At 37.7% G+C, this 18,141-nt stretch overlaps 1 pseudogene; it reads left to right on the plus strand.

The window, feature by feature from the left end:
- The first annotated feature begins 9,589 nt into the window (after positions 1-9,589).
- On the plus strand, positions 9,590-12,023 carry LOC132799302 (ankyrin repeat-containing protein ITN1-like; annotated as a pseudogene).
- The last annotated feature ends 6,118 nt before the right edge of the window (positions 12,024-18,141 follow it).

An 18,141-nucleotide genomic window follows, 5' to 3' on the forward strand; every position in this document is an offset into this window, starting at 1 on the left:
ATGATAATAAATAATAAATAATCAAATATACGGATATTCTTGATCACAATAATTTAATATAATTATCTTTTTCTTCTCAATCCTTCAATTCAATTTATACCAAAATTTATCATCAAGGCCGCATACAATTTCACATACAAGTAAAGATACAGAAATACATTAAAGATATCGCAATACAGTTTATTATAAGTCATCCATAGATATCTACGCATATATTCGCATATATGTATATATATATATTTACATTTTCACACATTTAAATATATATATATATATACGGTAAAACCTTTAACAACCAATTTAACAAGCGCAATGTTCAGATACATATGTATAAATACATTTTGATATGCATAATCAAAGGCTTCAACAATACATTTTGATATGGAGAATGAAATTCTGACTTTCGATTGGCTTGAAACCGCCAGCGGTGGCCGGAATTTTCATCAAAAGCCACTGCCGACTTGCCCCTCTTTTGTACGCCATGAAGGAGCTCGAATTGGAGCAAACAAAGGTCACCATTAGCTTTAGAGGATCCAAATTAAGGGAAAGGGACCGAGAACACGGTCGGAAACGGTGGGAATCTGGTGACCGGAAGGGCTGCTGCCGCCGGCTTCCATGGTCGTTTCCCGGCGCGTCAACGTCTTCCCTAGTGACCAGAGCACACTTCGACAAAGCTCACATGATGGGCTGCCGGTTGGTGTGGTCGGTGCAGCTTGGGTGTGCCGGAACACGGCGGATTCGGCCGGAGAGAGAGAGAGAAAGACGGCTGCCGCCGCTTCCACCGCCGGATCTGGGCTCGCCGGCTGCTGGGCTATGTCTATGGCTGACGCGTATGAGCAATGGGTGACCGAAAATGGTGAAGGCTGATGGACCCGAGGGAGAGAAGAAAGAAAGAAGAAGAAAGAAGAAGAAGGATCGAAGAGGGGGGGGGGGGGCTCCCTTTTTTCCCACATGGGGGAGAAGAAAAAAAAGAAAAAGAAAAAGAAATTAAAAAATAATTAAATAATATTAATACTGTATTTGAAAGACTCTACAGGTCCTTAACTTTCAAACCACATGTCCAAATCGGACGTGCCACTAGTCTATGAACTTGTATAGACGAGTACTTCACAACCATGCATGAGTCAAAGCTCAACTTTGCATGAATAAAAAGTCAACTTGGGTACGCCTTGGACAGTTTGGACTTCAACTTGTTTTGTTCATAACTTTCAAACCGTAGTTCCGTTTTCAACGTGCTACTAGTCTATGAACTCATGATAACGTGTACTTTTTAACGGTACCTTGGTCAATGTAAAATTTCATCATGAGTAAAAAGTCAACATTTGACCCTTCCTCGGTCAACAACGGTCAAACCCAGTCAACCTTGGTCAAATTTGAGACATTTCCGGTGTACTTCGGGACGGGGTGTTACAATCTTCCCCCCTTACAAAAATTTTGTCCTTGAAATTTTATACGTCATAGAAACGCATAAGAATATTGATTGCGGATTTGTGCCTCGAGCTTCCACGTCGCTTTCTCGACTAGATTAATTCATCACAAGACTTTTGACTCAAGAAAATAGTCTGTATTCTTCATGATTCAAAATCTGCACTGGTCGCTCCTTACATGACAGGTCGTTGATATCCTTTTGTAGCTCCGATGCGCGAAGTACATTACATACCTGTGTTAACTCTTCCAAAAATGCTAACTCGTACGTTACAACACCAATTCTTTCGCTAACCTCATAGAAACCAAGAATATGAGAACTTAGCTCTCTCTGTCAACCAAAGCATACGACTCTCTTCTATGGAGATGATTTCAAAAAAACTCAATCTCGGACTTTGAATTCAAGATCTTTTCATTGTACGTCGGCTTAACTAATTGGTTGATCTTGAGTAGCTTTCAACTCTCTCGGATGGCCTTTTCCTTATTCATAGTCATCCGTAGGTGTTTGCATCCAATTCATGTTGGTCATCGTGTGGTGCTTCTCCCCACCTACTTCACTCCAATATAGTGGGGTTCAACACTGCCTTCCATATAGAATCTTATACGAAGACAGCTCGATGCTCGCTTGGTAGCTAATATTACAACGAACCTTATCAACAACAATTGCTTATTCCTACTTCATTCCGACATTACATAATGCACGGTCTCAGCATAACTTCCAATGTATGAACTTTTGCACTCTGCTTGTCCATTGGCATGGGGTGGAAGACAATGCAATAGTCAAGCCTCGCTCCAGTGTATTGTTAACTCTGGTGAGAACCACTCTCGCATAGATAGGAAGTACTCTGACTTAGTTGGTTGATTATTATCCAAATGTCATTATACCTTTTCGTTGTGGGGAAAGGCTTGTATACAGAATCCATATTGGGTCGCTCCCACTTCCACACACGGGGATAGATAAGGGTTGAAGCTACCCTGAATGTTTCTGCTTCTTATTTTCAATTGTTGGCAACTTAAACTTGAGCACCTTGATTCGAATTTTGCAACTTCCTTTATCGTGCCAAACCACCAATATTACTTAGTGAGCGCCCGATACATCCTCACACTTTCGGGGTGTACCGCATACATCGAATTACGTGCTTCCTTTAGGATCTCCCTTTCAAACTCAACGATATCCGACCCTTAAATTCTTGATTGACAAAACTTGGACCTTAAGTCGATCTTAAAAATACCTTAACACCTTGGGGTTGATCGACACACATCCCCACTCAGCAACAAATATCAATTACGGGTGCTCACCTTGTTAAGTCATCGGTAGCTGATACACAATTTAGATTATCATCCTTTTTCTCCATGAACGAAACAGGCTCCTGTAAAATGATATGCTTGGTCGAGCAAATCCCTTATTCACCAATTTTTTTTTGCAGTTGATCCTTTAACTCGCTTAACTTTGATAGATCCATATAATATGGCGATAAAGAATTAGGTCGATGTCCAAAGCCAGCTTGATGGCAAAATCGGAAACTTCTTTGGAAACATCTTCAAACGATTCCCACTATAAGCACGTCTTCCAACACTCACCATCCACTCGGACATCAACCACAGGGGCTAGATACCCTTGACAACCACTCTTCGAGAGCTCCTTGGCCCCGAGGGTAAAAAGTAACCTCGGTAAGGACCTCCTAATTCCTCCATGAAGCAACACTTCAAGTAGGTCGAATCGTGTAAACGTTACTTCCTCATGGTAGCCATCCACAATTATAAGATCCGCAGCTACCCAATTCGCAATGAGGATTACTTAAGAGCCCAAACGATCCAACTTAATCAGGTTTGCTTCCCTCACTTGATCTTCAAAGAGTATGGTTACTTAAATTCAGACAACTAATTTGTTTCGAGACACAAAAAATAACGTTCCAAGATGGTTAAAACAAGGGAATAGACGCGGATGGGACAAACAACAATGCACAATCCCTTAGGAATACTAGAACCTAGAGCTCTAATAACAACTGTCAGGACCCGTCTAAAATTCTTCACCGGAATCCTAGACAAGCCCTGATCCCAGGGAAACCCTACCGGACCTTCCAATGGAAAATCCGGCAGAACCTCCCCTAAGGGTTGGACTTACCACAAATTTTCTGCACTGAAAACACACTTCTATATATATCCCCTTCTTCCTCCCACATTACTTCAATTTAATTTCACAAATGGCGGCACTTCAAAACAAATTAAATAAAAGGCATATAATGGAATTAATTTAGTAAATAACCAATTAAAATATACCATCATAGATTCTCGTCCGCCCACAGCACCCACTTAGTGCTGCACATGTCAAATACACTTTAAATATCGTTTTACAAATATGCCAATGCGTAACATAGAAAGAAAGGTAAAGCAACATCACATTAACAATCAAGAAAAAAAAAACTATAACAAACGTTTTAATGATGATGGTATTGATGTAACTTGCCTGAGGGCTATTATATTCCCACACATATATTAATGTAACTTGCCTGAGGGCTGTCATATTCCCATACATATATTAATGCAACTTGCCTGAGGGCTATCTCACCTACCCAAAGGCTACCGGTTGTCCGAGGACTATTATACTTGCCCGATGGCTATCTTTCATGCCCGTAGGCTGTGATACTTATCCGAAGGTACCATATGGTAATAATAATAATAAAAATAATAACAATGTTAAAATTAAAGATCTCATAATAATGTTAATAAAAATAAAAATAAAAATAATAATAATAATCAATAATAACAACTATAACTATAATAATGATAATAATAGAAACTGGAATTACAATAAAAATAATTTTTATAATAATAATAACAGCGATAATAATGATTAAATAAATAGTTAAATACAATTAATAGTAATAAGAATATAATAATATCGATTAAGAATATTAGTCAGAAATTAAATCACAAATAGATAATATAACATAAATACATAAAATCATATCTTAAAATCCATAGCATAAAATGAAGTATGCACGCTCGCAATGGAGGTACGTACGATACCTTTTAACATGCTACGTGATCCATGATTCCAGCTGTCACCGACACTTTGCTACCAATACAAATCAGGGTGGTTGTCTATATGGACCGTCCGATCCCCTGGACTGTTAGGTAACATGGTTATGAGGCTAGCTATACATGGACCACATTTGTTCCCCGCCTCCGTATGGTGCGGTATATACAGTATAATATCAAATAATATAACATACGAATATATGTACGAACACACAGACATATATATATATATATATAAATATACTTGATGCACCATACTATATACCAGTGGTGCCCGAAGATACCCAGCGTCCCAAGCACCGACTGACAGGAGGTTAAAGAGAGAAACTTGCATATGGTCGCTTCAGTGCCCCGACAGTGCCGCTGCTTAAACCGTCATCCCGGCCATGGAGGGGGGCGGCTTATGGCCAATATCAACCTTACCTGCCCTCGGTCTGATGGCAACTCATGGGAGACATTACAACTTGCGGGCTAATCATAATGAAATATACAATACAGAACACTGGTACGTGTATAGGTGCATCTTAAAAAAAAAAAAAAACTATAAACTTGATAACATTATAATATTAAATTTAGATAAAATATAATCCAATTGATATGCTTTTATCAAATACATAAACAATGATAATAAATATTAAATAATCAAATATACGGATATTCTTGATCATAATAATTTAATATAATTATCTTTTTCTTCTCAATCCTTCAATTCAATTTATACCAAAATTTATCATCAAGGCCACATACAATTACACATACAAGTAAAGATATAGAAATACATTAAAGATATTGCAATACAGTTTATTATAAGTCATCCATAGATATCCATGTATATATTGGCATATATGTATATATATATTTACATTTTTACACATTTAAATATATATATATACACGGTAAAACCTTTAACAACCAATTTAACAAGCGCAATGTCCAGATACATATGTATAAATACATTTTGATATGCATAATCAAAGGCTTTAACAATACATATTTATACATATATATATATACACCCACTCACACATCTCAATATATATTCACATACCACCATGTATTTATATACATCACCGCACATGTATATATATATATATAATGCATGTATTTATCAATACGCCCATACACATGTATACAGAAAACACACACACACATATTAATGCGGAGCTAAGGATATGGAGAATGAAATTCTGACTTTCGATTGGCTTGAAACCGCCGGCGGTGGCCAGAATTTTCGTCGGAAGCCGCTGCTGACTTGCCCCTCTTTTGTACGCCATGAGGGAGCTCGAATTGGAGCAAACAAAGGTCACCATTAGCTTCAGAGGATCTAAATTAAGGGAAAGGGACCGAGAACACGGTCGGAAACGGCGGGAATCCGGTGACCGGACGGGCTGCTGCCGCCGGCTTCCATGGCGGTTTCTTGGCGCGTCATTGGCTTCCCCGGTGACCAGAGCACACTTCGACAAAGCTCACATGATGGGCTGCTGGTTGGTGTGGTCGGTGCAGCTTGGGTGTGCCGGAACACGGCGGATTCGGCCAGAGAGAGAGAGATGGCTGCTGCCGCTTCCACCACCCGATCTAGGCCCGTTGCCACCTGACCGACCACCAAATTTGGTAGCCAAGCTCACCGGCGGCTGGGCTATGTCTATGGCCGGTGCGTCTAAGCAATGGGTGGCCGGAAATGGTGAAGGTCGATGGACCCGAGGGAGAGAAGAAAGAAAGAAGAAGAAAGAAGAAGAAGGAAGAAGAAGGATCGGGGGGGGGGGGGGGGGAGGGGGCTCCCTTTTTTCCCACGTGGGGGAGAAGTAAAAAAAGAAAAAGAAAAAGAAATTAAAAAATAATTAAATAATATTAATACTGTATTTGAAAAACTCTACAGGTCCATAACTTTCAAACCACATGTCCAAATCGAACATGCCACTAGTTTATAAACTCGTATTGACGAGTGCTTCGCAACCATGCATGAGTCAAAGCTCAACTTTGCATGAATAAAAAATCAACTTGGGTATGCCTTGGAGTTTGGACCTCAACTTGTTTTGCTCATAACTTTCAAACCGTAGCTCCATTTTCAACGTGCTACTAGTCTATGAACTCGTGACAACGTGTACTTTTTAACGGTACCTTGGTCAATGTAAAATTTCATCAGGAGCAAAAAGTCAACATTTGATGCCTTCTCGGTCAACGACGGTCAAACCCAGTCAACCTTGGTCAAATTTAAGAAATTTCCGGTGTACTTCGGGACGGGGTGTTACATATAAGGACAACAGTCTGCCAGTTATAGGAGGAGAAACTTCTTTTGCACCATCCACTTAGTTTTCTGTTACAAGTCTTTAATATATTTACTTTGTGTTAGATACATGACACCTTCAGATCGATGAACCTCAATTCTAGGAAAGAAATGTAAGGCTCCAAGATCCTTAAGAGAAAAACTCTTTATTCAAATCTCCAATAAGCTGACTAACAAAAACATCATTGTTACTTGTGATTATTATATCATCTACATACACCAATATCATAGCACAGATTGTACTAGGCTCTGAATTCTTGAACCCTTTTTCAATCAAAGTCTTTTTAAGTTTGTCAAACCAAGCTCATGGAGCTTATCTCAAACCATATAAGGTCTTTTTAAGCTTGCAAACATATCCTGGATGAGTTGGAGCAACAAAACCATCAGGCTATGACATATACACTGTTTCACTGAGATCCCCATTCAGAAAAGCATTATTAAAATTCAACGGCCAAACCACCTAACTTTTTGAAACATCTACTGTTAAAGTCAACCTAATTTTAATAATTGGACTAAAGGTTTCAAAATAGTCCAACCCTGGTGTTTGTAGAAAACCCTTAGCAACTAATCTTGCTTTACACCTTTGAACAGCACCATCTGCATTGAACTTTACTCTAAATACCCACTTATTTCTAACAATATTCATATCAGAAGTATAAGGAACTAATTGCCAAGTGTTATTTTTCATCAAAGCAGAATACTCAAGTTCCATTGAGGATCAAAAAGAGCAGCTTTGACTATTTTTGGTTCAACAATTTGTCTAAGGGAAGTAGTAGGTAAAGGATGTTTAGTAGCTAAAAGAACTTTTGAAGTATTAGGTTTAAAAATACCATTCTTAGACCTAGTTATCATAGGATGAACAGATTGAGTCTGAGGTAACGATTTACACAAAGACGGATTTGTACTGGAACTAAACAAAACTAGTTGACCAATAATAGAAGTAGTATTTTGCCTAACAGGAAACTAAAACTAGAAGGTGATTTTGAAGTATCAAGAGCAAAAGTAGAAGAATCAGACTATGAGGAACAATTACTTGGAGACAAAGGAAGTGGAGAAACAAGGGAAGAAACATTAGGAAAAGAAGAATTATTTGCCATAGAAGAAATTGATTAGTAGAGGAAGTATTTTGAGGAAAGGAACATGGTAAATTTGTATTAGGAACAGAAGAGGTAACTTGAATGGAATCAGTCAAAGGAATAGAGGAAACATTTTTATGTAAAAAACAAAGAAGCATCAGAAGATGAACAAGAAGAACAAATGTCATCCTTCTTATCAGAACTTGAAGAAAAACCAATAAGAAAAGGAAACTCAGTTTCATGAAACACAACACTGTTGGTAATATAAACTCTCTGAGATGGATGTAAACAACGATAACCCTTATGATCAAGGCTATATCCCAAAAATACACACTTGGTCATATGAAAATTCAGCTTAACCTTGTTATAAGGTCTCAAATATGGAAAACAGGCACACCCAAAAACTTTAAGAAAAGTATAATAAGGTTTTTTTATGAAATAACATTTCTTAGGGAGAAAGTTGATTAAGATTTTGAGTTGGTAGCCGATTAATCATGAAAGAAGCACAGTGAAAGGCTTCCCACCGATAAACCAGTGACATGTGAGCTTGGGCTAAGAGACATAATCCCAATTCAACTAGGTGTCTATGCTTCCTTTCCACTTTTCCATTTTGTGTATGAATATATGGACAAGGATGCCTAAAGACAATACCAAATTTTGAAAGATAAGGGAGAAAAGATCTGAATTCTCCCCCTCAATTAGCTTGAAGGATTTAATTTTCCTATCAAACTGCCTTTCAACCATAACATGAAACCTTGAAAAACTTGCTAGAGCTTCTGACTTGGTTCTTAAAGGATAAATCCAAACATATCTTGAGTAATCATCCAAGAGCTGTATGTAATACTTGTATCCTTCCTTGGAACTAAAAGAAGTAGGCCCTCATAAATCTGTATAAATGATTTCCAAAGGTGCTGATGCTCTATAAGTAGAGACAGAAAAATTGATCAAATGATTTTTACCAAGTTGACATGTATCATAAAAGAACTCATCTTTATTAAGAAATTTCTTATTACAAGTTTTGAGGACTTCCAATGTAACTTTGTTATTTGGATGTCCAAGTCTATATTATGAAATAATGCAAATTCTGAAGCATTGATTCTATGACAACTATCAGTTTTTACATCTAGTAAACATTGAGAGGAAGGAGTACATGCTAAAGGAAAACAAACTGATTCACCAACAACACTAGAAACACCATTGGAAACACCAACAGCATATTTAATAGCACGATTTGACAAACAGTGACCCTTATCAGCAGCATAAAACTGGTAAACATCTTATTTACATGTAGTCTTTGTCTACTAAGAACATGGAGATCGTGTCATCAAAGAGATATACACAAAACTCCCCACCAATATCAAGGGCTCAGGTATGTTAGATTTAGGCTAACACAAATGTACGATTATTGCAATAACATTTGAGAAGCTTTGTCATAATTAATTTCCTGGTAATTTGTAGACACTGCTCTAGTTTAGTATTCAAGAAAAAATCCATGAATTCACCCCCCAAAAAAAAAAAAAAAAATCAATGGCAGCGAAACTTTGGATACCTTATAAATAACAATTGAAGATTAAATTAAGTCAAATATATTAAGATTGTTTCAAAAAAACTCTAATTAAGTTAAATATATTAAGATTGTTTCAAAGAAACAAAAGAGTGGCAAAAACCATTGTTTCCACTTGTATAATGATCCAAAGATTTTGAATCCCAACAATATCCACAATATAACAAAAGAAAGAAAACTAAAAAGAAGAAGAAGAAAATAGCTTTAAAGAATTGAAAAAAAAAAATTAGGCATATGTTAATCTTGCATGATAGCTCATAGAATTTTCCTACAAAATTCTACTATTCTTGAAACTTGTTGTAAATTTGCCCAAATGTTTGTAGTTTTTTGAGACAATATTTCCTATCAATACACTACTAATTCAAAGCCATTAGTCAATCAACAGATAAGAAATTACATGGCAAATTTGGATCATTACAGAGACAGGCAATGCGCTTTGACATTTTAGGTACCTAATTAGTTTTATTCAATAGTTTATTGTTATTTTTTTTTGGTTCAAATTCTTCCTTCCAATTTATTTATTCTATATGTTTCATATATCCCGCAATAGCTAAATTAATTTTTTATTTTTTTATTATTAACACAGGGTTCCAGAATATATATGAAATGAAATTAATCCACATTCAAACCTGTGAACTTCTACGCCGAATGTGTGAAGAAATAACAAAATTAGATGAAATCCAATTAATAAAATCAGATATATATGGAGCAGTTTTTTCTGCAGTTGAGGTGGGAAATCTTGACTTTGTTAAAAGCATATTAAAGTCAAGTCCGGATCTAGTGGAGGCTCACAATTCCACAAAAAGGAACATTTTTATGGTTGCAATTCTTTATCGCCATGCAAAAATTTTTAGCCTTATTCATGGAGTTAGCTCCAAATTAACAGCGGCAAATGATATAGATACTGGTGGAAAGAACATGCTACATATGGCTGGCTTGTTGTTGCCTTACCTACAACTTAATCGTATTTCAGGAGCAGCTTTACAAATGCAGAGAGAACTACAATGGTATAAGGTAATATCTAGATTTTTTAAAAAATTCCTTTAGCTATATGTTTTAAAATTTATATTTGGGTATCAAATAGCTAAAGCATGCTTTCTGTGGAGATAATTTAGCTAATTGCAAAACTACTATTTACTCAAAATTATTATACCATAAAACAATGGCTTTTTAACTATAATCGAGCTTTCTGTGGAGATAATTTAGCTAGTTTCAAAATTACTATTTTTCAAAATTATCATACCATAAAACGATGGCTTTTTAACTATAATCGAGCTAGTTGCCACTAGTGGCTTTTTTAGTCTTTGTAGGGACAATGACGGTTAACTAGTAGTTAGAAAATTTAATTCAATTCTAGTTCCCTCTAATTGAAAAATTGAACCTGCCGCTCCCAAGTTTAAAATTAACGTTTCCATCTAGGTTTTCAAATTTTAATTTCTTGCAATCGATTAAACAAATTGCATATATATTTTGAACAAAATTGGTTAACTTCTTCATTCCACATGATCAACATTAAAATTCAATTTGTTCTAATTTAGTTATAGTTTTTAATTTCCTTTTAGTTTAAATCCTCTAGCATTATAAATGTGTACATTTTTAATACGTCCTAACCATTACCATCCTTATCACATAGTAATAATATGATAATAATGTTAATTGAGGTTGAAACAACTAGTATTACCTCTTATATCTATATCTATTAGATGGTGGATTCAAAACACAATAAAAACAATTAGCAATAATAATTAAACTAAAACTCAATAAATTGAAACTTGAAGGTTTTATAAATGGCAAAATTTTAAATTTACAAGTTTAAAGTGCAACTTCTCTAAATTATAGAATAGGAAAGTGCAGTTAATTAATTATATTAATATATATATATATATATACATATATCTTTGTTATAACATTTGATATATTTTGTTATCCCCGTCAAATTACAAATATTTACAAACAGGAGGTGGAGTCAGTTGTACCTCAATGGACTTATGGACACACAAATTCAGAGTACATGACCCCAAGACAACTATTTACTAACGAACACAAAGAACTGATCCGATGGAGAAAAATGGATGAAAGAGACAGCAACTTCATGCACCGTTGTTGGTGCACTCATTATTACAATCATGTTTGCTGCAACATTTACTGTTCCTGGTGGGAATGATGAAACAACTGGTTTACCAAAGTTGCTTGATGACAAAATATTCATGCTCTTCTTCATATCAGATGCAATGTCACTTTTCTCTTCTACTACGTCAGTTTTGATGTTCTTGGGAATCCTTACTTCTAGATATGCCGAAGACGATTTCCTCAAGTCTTTGCCTAAGAAGCTCATAATTGGTCTTTGCACACTTTTCCTCTCCATTGCTGCCATGATGATAGCATTCTGCGCTGCTGCTTTCATAATGCTCGATAAGAAATCTTGGGTTGTGTTTCCAATTATTTCTCTAGCTAGTGTTCCAGTTACTTTGTTTGTTTTGATGCAATTCCCTCTTCTTGTTGAGATTTACCTTTCTACTTATGGACCTAGTATCTTTGATAGGAAGCCATAAAGTTGATTATGAATAGGAAATTTGTGGAAAATTGTGTATTATTATTATTATTAATATTATAAGCATACTTTTTTGCTTTATTCTTCTCTTCTACTCTTCCATTCCCTTTTTGGAATTTTAAAAAAAAAAAAAAAAATCCTCCGATCTAGTTTACAAATTTCCTTTGTTCTTTTCTTGGTTTTCTCAACTTTACTTTTTTTCTGTACAGAAATTTCTTTTCATCTGATGCCTCCTTCTGCACCACGCCATGGATATATATATATATATATATATAGAGAGAGAGAGAGAGAGAGGAAAAAAATAAAAAATAACTAAAAAGAAAAGAAAAAGTCTATCATCCGACGCCTATTTTTGGACCCACCATGGATATATATATATATATATATATAAGAGAGAGAGAGAGAGAGAGAGAGAGAGAGAGAGAGAGAGAGAGAGAGAGAGAGAGAGAGAGAGAGACGATTTAAAAAAAAAAAGTCTATAAATATGTGTAAGAGGTTTTGTGCATTTTGTCTAAAAAGACTTGGCTTCTCATGAGCTAATATTCCACTTGGACAGCTCCACACAGTCACCAAGCATGCGAATAAAACATCTGTCTGTGTAAATAATTTTGTCGAAGTCTTTTATTGCAGCCGATCAGAGTTCTACACTTCTTTTAGGATAAAAAACAAAACAAAAAAACAAAAAAACAAAATCTTTCTACAAACAGTTTTTTAGCCTAAAACTTCATTTGTTGGGACATCGACGTCATTGCTTGCAGTGTAAGATTTCAACTTTCATTACACTAGTGGTGTAACATCCCGTCCCAAAGTACAATGGAAATTTTCCAACTCTGATCGTTGACCGTTGACCCAAAGGGTCAAAAGTTAACTTTTTGACTCGGATGAAATTCTAGGTTGACTAAGGTACCATTACGAAGTACACGTTGGCACAAGTTCATAGACTAGTAGCACGTTGAAAACGGAGCTACGGTTTGAAAGTTATGAGCAAAACAAATTGAGGTCCAAACTGTGCAAAGGATGCCAGAGTTAACTTTTTATTCATGCAAAGTTGAGTTTTGACTCATGCATGATTGTGAAGTACATTCGTCGATACGGCAGCACCTCTCCTAAGGGTAGGATTAACCAAAAATTACCTGTACTGAAAACACACTTCTATAAGCATCCCCTTATTCCTCCCACAATACTACAAATTGATTCCACAAATTTCAGCACTTCAAAAGAAAATAGCGGCAACCCAGTGCATAAATAAAATGTGTCCAATACAGTATACAGAGCATTATACAATTAAATGTGGAATTTATAAAATGACAGATAAAGAAGCAATACAAGTTCGAGAGGAAAATGGGAAGAAAAACTTCTTGAACCTTCGGCAACGAACTGAGACGTTGGACTCGCCCCGGACAATCAACGTCTCCAACCTGGACCTAGGGGAACGGAATTTAAGAGTGTGAGATGCTAATCATCTTAGTGAGTGACCCTATCTACTGTACACCTTTAATATTAATAATATAAAGATAAAGGAATTTAATTAATCAATATCGAATAATTGAATAAATAAATAAATAAATAAACATTTGAAGTAACAATTTCTCTCAAAACTCTCACTATTCACTTAGTTGGAAATGTTCCCCTTTTAAAACATTTTCACAAAACCCAATATTCATACTTCCCAAAAATCAAGGGACCAAATAATTTAATAAACAACAAATAAATAAATAATACCCCAAATATAAATAAACTGCAATAAATTATAACAAATAATTTTGTACTCTTTGGGGTTTGAAACTTTATTTGAAAATTACACCTGACGCACCACACCATATACCGGTGATGCCCTCCGATACCCAGCGTCTTGAGCACCGACTGGCAGGGGGGTTAAAGAGAGAAACTTGCAAACGGCACTTCGGCGTCCCGACAGTACCACTGCTGAAACCATCTCCCTGCCAAGGAGGGGGGCGGCTGTGGCCAATAACAAACTTGCCTGCCCACGGTCCAATGGCAACAACGGGAGAAATAATACCTGCACGCTAAACCATATAATACTTGCGCCCTACCACGTGTCCATACACCAGAACACCAATACTGTATGAGTGCGTCTAAAACAATTATTATTAACCAACCGTACCGTTTTCCAAAATTACCGTGGGAAATACATTAAATTCTCACACTTACCATCCCACATATTTTTATTTAACCAAACCGGTACGAAACCTCGATAACAAATAAACCACAATTTTCTCGGAGTACGAGGTTCAACAATAAAAATACCGCGGGCATAATTTATAAGATTAAACCACCAACTTAACAAATATTTTCATAAAATATTTAACCCAATTATGCCCGAAAACAATATAAAATCCAAACACAATGAATTACTGAAAATACTTGCTCATGTATAATAAATACCATTTAACCACAATAATAAAAATCAGGGATTTCTTGATAACCCAAAAATTCCACTTAGCACCAATGGGTAAATATATATATAAAATAATATTTTTCCCGATTATATTTAAAATACGCCACATGAGCACAATTTACAGATATCAATTTAACGCCACATAAATATAATCAATTACCCCAAAAACATTTTCAAAGGTGGGTCACTCATCTGGAGCACGCAATTAAACCATGATCCACCATGGGATCAATTCCACGACTCACCGGTGCTCCTAGAACACAATTCACACACAGTCAAATAAATTAATATTTTATTCGGGTAAATAATACCCAGTACCCGGGGGGTCAAACACAAACTTTAACCAAAATGGTCGAATAATATACCGAATCGAAGCTCGTGGAACGAGGAGCACATTACCGGTCTCCATCGACCCCAATTCCGCCGGAGGTGGCCGGAATTTGGCCGGAAAGCTTCGGCCGGTTTTCAATTCCTCGTATCTCGCAAACCGCTTCGCATTTTTGAGATTGGAGGCCATATTTGGACTCAGAGGACCCGAAATAGGGGGAGAGGAGGTTTAATTCGGGTTGGGCTGGCCGGAAAACACAAAAAAAAGAGGAGAGAGAAATTTTTCAGGCCGGCGGCTTCTCCAGCCCGATCGGCACGCGTCCGGCGGCCGATGACCTTGAAAATTGGCTGCGGAGCTTGCCTCCTCCCTCCGCTCATCACTGGCTGGTGCATGAGTGGTTCCGGTGGCCGGAAAATGTGCAGCAGGGAGAGAGAGAGACGGGCGGGAGAGAAAGAAAGAAAGAAAGAAAGAAAGAAGAAGAGGAAGAAGAAGAATAGGACGGGGCTGGGTCCCCTTTTTTTCCCACGTGGGGGGAAAGAAAAAAAAGAAAAAAAAAAGAAAAGAAAAGAAAAAGAAAATGGAAAATAAAAAGAAATGATTTAAAATTAATTAAATAATATTAATAATAATATTATTATTTAAAATAATAATAAAATAATTTGATTTTTACATATGGTTGACATGTGGCTTCTCAACATGGTGACACATGGTCACCTTCATTAAGTCACATGTGGCACATCGTTACGCGTTTAAAAAAAATAATATTAAAATAATACGGTGTTTAAAAAACTCTACAGGTCCATAACTGTCAAACCACATGTTCAAATCGAACGTGCCGCTAGTCTACGGACTCGAATCAACGAGCAATCCACAACCATGCATGAGTCAATGCTCAACTTTGCATGAATAAAAAGTCAACTCCGGCACCCCTTGAACAGTTTGGACCTCAACTTGTTTTGCTCATAACTTTCAAACCGTAGCTCCGTTTTCAACGTGCTACTAGTCTACGAACTCGTACCAACGTGTACTTCGTAACGGTACCTCAGTCAACTTTTGACCCCTTCGGTCAACGGTCAACAGTCAACCTCGGTCAGCCAATCCCGTGAGTGAGCAGTGTCACCCACGGGTGGATTTTATTTTGGTAAAACGCATGAGCCGGTGGGGAAAGGAGAGAGAAAGAGAGGAGGAGAGAGAGAGAGTGTAACACCCCGTCCCAAATCGCACCGGAATCCGTGCACGTTGACCGAGGTTGACCGTTGACCAAGCAGGTCAAAAGTTGACTTTTTGTTCCAGTTGGAATTTCGAGTTGACCAGAGTCCCGTGGCGAAGTGCATAATGCCCCGAGTTCGTAAACTAGTAGCACGTCAAAAACGGAGCTACGGTTTGAATGTTATGGGCAAAACAAGTTAAGGTTCAAACTGTCCAAAAGGTGCCGGAGTTGACTTTTTCTTGAGATGTAATTTTGTGTTGACTCTTGTATGGTTGTAAAGTACTCGTCGATACGAGTTCATAGACTAGCGGCACGCTTAAATCGGATGTTTGGTTAAAACGTTATGGACGTTTGAAATTCGCCGGATACCGTATTATTTTAATATATCTGGCTTAAGTGCACAGTGATGCCACGTGTCAGCTTCTGATTGGTCCACGTGGCATGAACAGTGTCACACAGGGGTTTTTATTTGATAAAATTCTTGGAGAAGAGAGAGAAAGAGAGAGAGGAGAGAGAAAGAGAAAGAGAGTCCGCCGGCCACCGGAATTTTTCAAAATTTCCGGCCGAGTAACTGTACATGCACCGGCCAGCAAGGTTCCCCTCCCCATTTCCGGCAAAACCTCCAAGTTTCACGGCGATCGGCTGCCGGACGCGCCCGGATCGAACATCCGAAGATCGGCGGCGAGTTTTTCCCTCCACCCCCAGCCACCGCCGATTGACCCACTTCCGGCCATTTTTCGGCCACAAGGGCCTCAGGTCCGGCCGACTCACCAAATTTCACGGCCATCGGACCACCGACGGGCCAGGATCGGAGCGTTTTCCAGCGAGAGGCCGGAAATCTTCAAACCGTGATTCCTCCGCCGTCCGGCCTCCGTTTTGCTCACCGCCAGTCCCGTTGGATTGCTCTCCTCACGATCTACAAGTCTACAAAAAATCACGGCCAACGGCCACCGCACGCGCCGCTGCCGGTGACGGTTGCCGGTGACCGCGGCGGCTCACCGGAAAGTACTGTTCCGGCGAGTACTCAGTTTTCCGGCCGGCTCCAGTCCACTGTGTTCGACCTCCTGAACCCGAATCCGGCATCCGTTTCCGCCAATTTGTGACGGTTTGGGAGAATTGCGGAGCCGAAACCTGAAAAGCTTTCCGGCGAAATTTCGACCCTGTCGGACCCTGTCGGGTACGATCATCGGAAATTAAGACCGAATCTGTGATCAGCATCACTCGAGCTTCGATTCGGTATATAATACGTAAATTTTAGTTATCGTTTGGTGTTCGCTCCCGGGGTACCCATTTGGGAATTACCCGAATAAAATATTAATATTTGTGGTTTGGTGTACTGTGGATGTTTAGGTGCACGTGCGAGTAGCGGAGTCGATCCTGCGGAAGATCTTGATTGAGATACGTGCATAAGGTGAGTGACCCACCTTCAAATTAATTTTGGAAATTTAATTGGTGAATATATTATGTGTGATTTAAATATTTGGAATTTAATTTCTATGTGCGAAATATTTATTTGATTTATTGTGGATTTATTGGTGAATTTATTGGATTTAAGAAAATGTGCATTTTACAAATTTATGCATTGTGACATTATTTTATGGGTTTGAGGATTTTGAAATTCTTGTGGTTTTAATATTAAATTGGGCATGATTTGATTTTCAAATATTTCAAAGAAAATATTTGTTTATGTTGGTGGTTTCAATTTTTATAAAATATGCCCATGGAATATTATGAGATTTAATTATTATATTTCGAGAATTATTTATGCTGTTGGGAAAATGTGAATATTTGAATTGGTGGATTTGGGAGTTGGTGGATTTGAAAATCATGGAATTTCTGGTATTGATTATAAAAAAATTGTGGAGAATTTCCGGGTTCAAGCGGATGGACTATACTCGTTATGTTTGTGCAAAAATGTGAAATTTGTTATATAATTTAAATTTGTGAATTTTATGATTTTTTAGATGCACCGTGCACGTACTGGTGTTCTGATTATATGTGATATGGATATTGTGCACACGGATATGATTAGCGCGCAGGTGGGTGTGAGTAGCGCGCAGGTGATATTATGAGGGTGTCCTGTGGTTGCCATCGGATGAGGGTGGCCACCCCTCCATGGCCGGGACACCAGGTTAGCAGTGGCGCAGTGGGACACCACGCGACCGTATGCCGGTTTCTTTCTATAACCTCCTGTCTAGCGGTACCTTGGGACGCTGGGTACTGTTGGCGCCACTGGTATATA

The sequence above is a fragment of the Ziziphus jujuba genome, chromosome 8 (assembly GCF_031755915.1).
Source record: "Ziziphus jujuba cultivar Dongzao chromosome 8, ASM3175591v1".
Classification (NCBI taxonomy): Eukaryota; Viridiplantae; Streptophyta; class Magnoliopsida; order Rosales; family Rhamnaceae; genus Ziziphus; species Ziziphus jujuba.